General features: G+C 40.6%; 1 long non-coding RNA gene across 1 annotated transcript; it reads left to right on the top strand.

The window, feature by feature from the left end:
* The first annotated feature begins 363 nt into the window (after positions 1-363).
* LOC117353634 lies at positions 364-7847 on the top strand. Its single transcript, XR_004537992.1, has 3 exons — positions 364-458; positions 4109-4168; positions 6640-7847. It is a non-coding gene; the product is annotated as an uncharacterized LOC117353634 (long non-coding RNA).
* Positions 7848-8299: the final 452 nt, after the last annotated feature.

Raw genomic sequence — 8299 nt, 5'->3', positions numbered from 1 at the left:
AATGAAAATTCCCGAACATTAAAGTGAAGAATCCTCCATATATCTTTCAAACCACAGGACTGTACTAAATTATCTAAACCCATAGATTTTTGAATCCTACTGGTTTGTTTATCCATCAATGGGTCCATAACAGCATTAAAGTCCCCTGCTACTATTAAGTTAGGAGTAGCCAATGGTAGGATAAACTGCTGAAGAGTCTTGAAAATTTCAGCCTGATTCACATTAGGAGCATAGATATTAAGTAGCTCATGTCCACTTTAAGCCATCTACCCATAGGGTCTGCTGTAACTGCACTAAATATAGCTGAGCATTTTTTATGTACTAGGATCACCACCCCAGCTTTTTTCCCCACAGAAGGAGCGAGAAAAACCCATCCCTTTTCTAACTTGGCCACTTCAATGGTTGATAAGTGAGTTTCTTAATGAAGTAAATGTTTGCCTTCTGCTGTTTTAAAAAAGGTAAGTATTTTTTCCTCTTAATCTGGTAATTAAGCCAATTGCCATTCAATGAAAAAAGTTTTAAGCTCATTATATAATTATAACAAAAAGATGTTATGAAAAATAAACCAATAGTTCATGAAAATGTATCAATAACACTATAACCTTACCCTTTGAAAAATGCTGCCTTTCCCCCTTCCTTCCCCAATCCCACAAACATGACAGCTTGGAAGCACCCATAAAGATTAACAATCAGAAGCTCTCTCCAGTCATTCTTATAACTCCCCTATAAATACCAGACAATGTTTAACCCCAACTATCATTTTAAATGAAGATGCTTACAATCAGTGGCGTACCTAGCATATGTGACACCCTGGGCCCATCATTTTTTGACACCCCCCCATCTGTATGAAAAACATGATTTTTAGTAACAATCTACACATCACATATGAATATCTAGGAAAAGGCAGCATCTTACATACTGCAGTGAGCAGTACATCAATAAACCCATTGTAAAACTAAACAAGCCAGCCTAGTACAGATAATCCTAACAGAAAACCATGTCTTTTTGAACACAGAAAACACCTTCGCCTAGTATGTAATCACAAACTAACTCCTTCCCCTTTTACAAAACTGTAGTGTGTTTTTTAACCACGGTGGTAACAGCTCAGATGCCAACGCTAAAAAACATTCTACAGTTTTGTAAATGGGGAGATAGAATAAAAATACATAGACAAAGGTTAAACTGAAGCACTAAGAAGCTAGACTCTGCATACAATGCAACATCACAGAAACAGCGATGCATCTCACCTAAAGCAAAAGATAAATAAATAAATATAATTTTTTTCTACCTTGTCTTCTCTGGTTTCTGCTTTCCTCATCTTTTTGTCAATCTCTTCCTTTTATCCACTGTCTACCCTCTCTCTGCCCCTTCTATATGGCATCTTCTCTCTTTCTATTCCTGTTCTAGAAACTTTATGCATCCCCCTTCCATTTCTCCCTTCACCCTCATTAGTCTGGCATCCATCTTCCTCCCTTCCCTCCTCCAATGGTCTGGCATCTCTCCTCTCCTCTTCTTCCCTTCCCTCTCCCACACCCACAGGGTCTGGCATTTCACTCTCTCCTCTCCCTTCCCCCCACTTCCATCAGCATCTGCCCCCTTTCTCTCCCTCCAACCCAATTCCATGCAGTATCCTTACCCCTTATGTCTCTTTCCCTGCAATTCCATCAGCATCTGCCCCTTTCTCTCCCTCCACCACACTTCCATACCACCCTGACCCCCGTTCTCACTCTTCACCATGATTCCATATCACCCTGATCAACTTTTTCACCCTTCACCATGATTCCATACCACCCAGACTCCCTTTCTCACCCTCCACACCCTTCCATGCCACCCTGACCTCCTTTCACCACCCTACTATGCTCCTTTCTTTCTCCATCCAAAAGGTCCTGCGATGATTGCTTCTACTCCGGATGGAAGAGGTAAGTGACGTCAGAGGGGGCTGGGCTGGCAGACGCAGTTAGTTGCGGCAAGATCCCGCGATGACTGCAGCTGCAGGTCCACCTGCCCTGACGTCACTTACCTCTTCCGGAACAGAGGCGATAGATGGTGCAGTCATCGTTCACTTCAGTGCAGCTGCCGACTCTGCTCTAAGTACGGCAGCCTCGCTGATGTTCCATTTGGAGCAGTGTGGGAGGTTTCGGATCTGGCCGGCTGTGCACCCCCTTGCAGGGTGCACCCAGGGCAGACCGCCCCCCCTTGACCCCCTTGTTGGTACACCACTGCTTACAATAACTTAATAAAAACAAAAAATACATAAAAATGCTATGTAAGAAATATAAATATCATATTAAATATAATCGATATTATGAACCCCCATAATAAGAAGGAAAATAATGAATTTGTTTTATATTAATCAGCAATAAATCATAAAATATATAGTCTATCTTTACCTAGAAACTAAAATCATACTTCTATTAGAAACTCCATCTTCTAAAATCCTAACTCTCTGCTATATCATATTAAATTTAAAGAAATGAATAGAAATAGCCCATTTACTTACTGCTATTCTATTGCCCCCTCTATAATACCATAAATACTTATAATAAAATACAATAAATACCCCGAATAATTGCCCCCAAATCAAAATTAGCATAGATAAAATTTGACTGAATACACTTAGGGCTCCTTTTACTAAGGTGCGTTGGCGCACTGAAGATTAGCGCACGCAAACCATGCGTTAAATGAAAAATACTAACGCAAACTCTATAGAGGCGTTAGCGTCTAGCACTTTGCATTGTAGCACTGCAGGACACTGTGTTGAAGGTCACCCCCCACAGACAGTAATGCATTTGGAGGACTCCTGCCCTGCTTAGTAGAATGGGTACAAGTGGATCGATTTTTCACTTCATCAAATTTACAAAGACTAGGGGGACACTTGATGAAGTTACAGAGAAATACTTTCAAAACCAATTGGAGGAAATTTTTTTTTCACTTGGAGAATAGATAAGCTCTGGAACACGTTGCCAGAGGATGTGGTAAGAGTGCATAGTGTAGCTGGTTTTAAGAATAGTTTGGACAAGTTCCTGGAGGAAAAGTCCATAGTCTGTTGCGAATGAAACGGGGGAAGCCATTGCTTGCCCTGGATCGGTAGCATGGAATATTGCTACACCTTGGGTTTTGGCCAGGTACTAGTGACCTGGATTGGCTACCTTGAGAACGGGCTACTGGGCTTGATGGACCATTGGTCTGACCCAGTAAGGTTATTTTTATGTTCTTATTTATGTTCTTAGTGTTAGGGAGGATAACGTGTTTGCAGGAGAAAAAGGATAGGAGCTAAAGGGGCAAGATTACTGTACAAAGAAAAAAGTGTGAAGGGAGAGGCTTGAAGGGGAATCAGGTGAGTGAGGATACAGAGGAAAGAGCTTTTAGATATTAAGGGGGGGTATAGAAATAGGATGAAGAAACTCTAGGGGCTAGGATGGAGTTGTGAGAGAATATAAAAATACAAAGGATGGTGGAAGTGATGAAAAAAAGTTGAAATGAGATTGAAGAGGAATTGGAAGAAGGCAGAAGACAAGCTGGGCAAGGAGTAGAGACTGGATGCTAGGAGAGTTTGAATGAAAGGTGTGACCAGCAAGCTCAATCAAGACCCCTAGGTACTGAGAGATTAGGATTTAAACTTGGTCATCACCTGTGATACCCTCTATTCCTAGGGAAGGCAAAAGGAAAACTTTCAGTAATATAGCTTTACCTGCTTGCTTCTCTGTCTACATTCATTCAATTTTCCATACTGTTCTCCCAGAGGAGTTCAGAATTTTCAAGTTTATTTAAAAATTTGATTAATCACCTAATCATATATCCAAGGCGATGTACAATACTAAAATATGTTGCAACATGTAAGGGGGACTATCAATGTTACAGACATGACTTACAAGACTGATTGAACCACTAGGGAGACAGAGATAGAAATAAGACAATAAAGGAAAGCAACCCAAGGTGGGTTTTTGGAAAAATCCAAAATTTTAAATGACTAAAAATGGTTAGTGATCTTGACTTAAGGTTTGCGATCTTGACTATGGGAACTAACAGTCTAAAGCATCTTTAAATAGAAAGCATTTTAACTTGCCCTTGAATCTATCTATATGTCTCTCTTCCCTTATATAAATAGGTAATGAATTCCACAATTGGGGAGTTGACACTGGAAGCCAGTGAGATTCTTTAAGAAGAGGTGAGACGTGATCAAATTTCTTTGCTTACATAATTACATTACATTACATTAGGGATTTCTATTCTGCCATTACCTTAGAGGTGTTCTGTATTAGTTGAAGGCATTTAATTTCCTTTTGAGCAATACCCTGAAATAGAGCATTACAATAATTGATTTTGGATATAACCAACGAATGGATCAGTATGTTAAGTTTACTTGAATTTATTCAGGTACTCAGGCATTTTCCCCTTTCTATCCTGGTGGGCTCACAATCTATCTAATGTACCTGGGGTAATGGGGGGATTAAGTGACTTGCCCATGATCACAAAGAGAAGCATGGGTTTGAACTCACAACCTCAGGATGCCAAGGCTGCAGTTGTAACCACTACACCTCACTCTTCCACCTCAGCACTGCCTAACTACTGAAAAAAATGTCAGTTTTTCACCAAGAAATAAGGGGATAGTTTGTTGCTGGGCTCTTTGCACACTGGGCACTGAGAAAAGATTTGTGCAATACTAAGCTCACTGCTTAGCTTAGACCAATCCAGTGGCTGCCTCAGAGTGAAAAGCACAGCACTCTCAGCTGGATCCCCTTCTGATAACTTATACCATATATACTTTTGAATATAAACCCATCCAAATATAAACCGAGGTAATCTTTTGCCTCCAAAAAAGGGTAAAAAAAGGTTGACTCAAATATAAACCAAACTCATGGCAGTCTCTTGAGGTTACTGTGGGAACTCGCATCAGCCATTTTGAGTAGTGAGACTGCACAGGGCAGGAGCATAGGAGGATTGCTCTTGCCCTGGTTCACCACTGGACCAGCAGGGCTTAAGGTAGTTCCGGGGAGAGATCTGTGATGCGTCCATGTCTATTTTATCATTCCCTCTGAGAAATTTCCTTTTATTTGTCCTCTTTGTTATAATTAGATTGTAAACTCTATTGAGCAGGGATTGTCTCTTACATGTTTAATGTACATAGGGTTACCAGATTTTACTATTGAAAAATCTGGACCCATGGCCCCTCCCCCAAGCCCACCCATATCTACCCAGTCCTGCCCTGTTCTGCCCAAGTCACGCCCCCAGTCCTGCCTGGAACAATGGAGGTTTAAGTGACTCACCCAGACACACAATGAGCAGCATTGGGACTGAACCTCCAACCTCAGGGTGCTGAGGCAGCAACTCTAACAACTAGGCCACGCCTCCACTCCAAGAAATGCCCTATAATCAGGCCAAGCAAAGTGCATGGGGGAGGGGTAGTAGCAGGAAGTAGCACACAGAAGGTATATCCAGCATCCAGAGTCTCTTGGGACAGGTATTCCAGGAACTACTCTCTCTCCAGCTGGGGTAGTTAGCTCATTAGCTCCTTGATAGAAGAGGGTGTGGCTAGATGCACTCTTACAAGCAGTATTTGAAGGAGCTAGAGCAGAGGGGGCGTGGCTTGGCAGTGCGCTGTAATGGATGGATAATCGGTTTGCTCCTCATCTCCAGGTGTTTGGGGTTTTTTTTAGTCACTTGCTGCTTCCCTACTTGTTGAATCAAAAGAATTTTGTGTAGAAAGATGGCTTCTACCAGGCAGACAAAAATAGAAGCGGCTTTTGTGACAGAAGGCCATGCAAAGTGGTTGAAGGCAGATCTGCCGACACCTTCAAAAGTCCCGCTTCCCAAAGACGCTGCAGATAACGCCTTAATGCTGAGTTCTTGAATGAGCTGAGAAATATTAAGCAGTTGCTTCGAGATAATGCTGAGAAGTTGGCTGAAGTAAAGGAAAAAGTGGCTAACTTAGTGAAACAAATGGAGGTAGCGAATGCCCGAGTAGCTCAATTGGAAAGTTGGGTGGAAAAGACAGAAGCTGGAATGATGCAGAGCCAAAAGGATCACAAAGTATTGCAGGGATTGGTTAAACAAGTGGAAGACTATGAGAATCAAGCCAGAAGAAACAATGTGAGGATACTTGGACTTGCGGAGGGGTTGGAAGGAAGTGATCCGATTACTTTTTTGGAGGGGATCGTGCCAAAACTTTTCCCATTAAGCCCCAAATTTCCATTAGAAATTGAACAGGCTCATAGAATTCCAACAAGGAGAATAAATGGTCAGATGAGCCCAAGACCATTGATTTTTAAAGTACTGTGGTTCCAGCAGGCTCTGGAAATTTTAAGGTTGTCTAAAGCAAAGAGGGCATTCTTAATGTATAAAGAATCTAAATTGATATTTGTCACAGATTTCGCTAAGGCTACAGCAAATTTGAGATGGCAATTTCTTCAACTGAGACCTAAGCTGAGAGAGATTGGTGATAAGTACGGTCTTTTTTATTCTGCGGTAATGCGGGTCACTTATGAGAACAAAATGATTCAGTTTGATGACCCTGATAAATTGAGAGAGAATTTAAATCATCATATGGAGCCAATGTCTTCATAAAATATTAATTAAAATTCATCTGACATTTATTATAAGCTAACTTGTTGTTTTATGTTGGTCACATTTTACATGCAGATGGCGGTGTTTAGAATTGGAAAAACTTTAGCGACATTCTACTTATACTCTTCACAATTACTGCCGGAGGAAGTCTTTGATGAAAAGACAGGCGGTATTACGAGTGACACCATGAAGTATAAGTGGAAAGCAAATAATACTCCTCAAATCATGAGAACAGAGAACTGATAGTTTAAAAACATTTCGGCAATCCTGGAAGTTTGTATGCTTGATTATTGCTTAAGTGTTAGCTGCATGGCATACTGGCTGCTGCATGGAGAAGAAAAAGGCAAACTGTGAGTTTACCTGTGAAGCTTATATCTGTGTGAAGTTTGGCCTTGAAGATAGCAGCGTCTTTGAAGAGACTGTGTCACTGGAAAACTTTATGGCTTATCTTTGGCATAGCATTTCATTTTGTGGTTTGGGGAATGTTATAGTCATGTATTGGTTGCGTCTTGCTATGTTTTAGCCACTTTGCAAGAAGTATTTATGTGTTCCTGCTTTTCTCTAGCAATTTTGGAAAGTGAGTTTAGATTTATTAATTATATTTACTATATTGAGTGTAATTATTTATCTTAGTATCTTATATTTATTTCATAATTATTAAGTTTTAATTGGGTTAATCATTTACGGTATATCAGTAAGTCGGATGATCAAATTTACTGTGCCCTGGAGTCCTATAGAGGTTGTCTTTTCCTCACTATTGAAATGTGATAGTGAAACAACAGCCCCTACAGGCATGACTTTCTGTAAAGTCAGAGGGAACAGTGCTTCCTAATAGCTGATTCCCTTCCTCCTTCCATCCCCTTCAACCAGACACTATTTCCCCCTTCTCACCCCTCTAGAAGATATTTCTTGTCTTCTCATTCTCCCCTTTAGAAAGTCTGTCCTCCCTTCTTCCCTTATATGCTATTCCCCTCTCCTTACCCAGTTCTCTTTGGTCCTCCCCCTTCTTCCTCTTTCCTTCTACCTCCTCTCAGATTGGGTGAGGCTAAGGGATTACCCACCCTTGCTCTTCCTCCTCAGTCTGCACCCCTATTGGCCATTTGTTTAATCAAGTATCATCTCCTGCTGCTAAAAGAACCAAATCTCAGAGTAAAAGCTACAAGATTTGGTCTCAAGGCAGGAAAAGATGATGTCCAATTAAATGTGACTCCAGTTGCTGATGGAGGTATATGATGGGGAAGGAAATCGTAGCAGGCAGTATGGAGTAGACCTTCTTCTCTGTTCATTATTCTCCATATGCTAAACAATTACCTATTACTTGTGAACCATGCTAATGTTATTTAGAGTATCATAAAAATGTCTAAATAAATATATAATAAAGTTTACTCTATTCTTTCTAGTTTGTTTCTATTTTTTTTCCCTTCCAAAAGGTTTTCTTGACAGCTGCCTTTATCCAAACAGAGCACAATTTTGGCAGGATTTCACTGATTTCTATTAAGCTTTTTATCTCCTGTTTCTCATTTTCAAATTGTGTATGCCTTGTGTTCTGTACAATGTGTCCCAGCTATTCTGTTGGCAACATATGGTTTGTTTTATTAATTAGGCTTCTCGTTATGCAGTGTATGCAAAACTTCTTTTGCTTTAGATTCAACTGTCTATCCTCCTCTGGCAGCCTGTTTCTGTTTATTCTGTGGTCTGTGACTGTGGCAAGTTTCTCATGCTGTATCCTGTCAAA

This window comes from Geotrypetes seraphini, chromosome 2, assembly GCF_902459505.1.
Source record: "Geotrypetes seraphini chromosome 2, aGeoSer1.1, whole genome shotgun sequence".
In the NCBI taxonomy this organism is placed as follows: domain Eukaryota; kingdom Metazoa; phylum Chordata; class Amphibia; order Gymnophiona; family Dermophiidae; genus Geotrypetes; species Geotrypetes seraphini.
The sequence above is the reverse complement of the archived record's forward strand: the minus strand, read 5'-3'. Positions and strand labels throughout refer to the sequence as shown.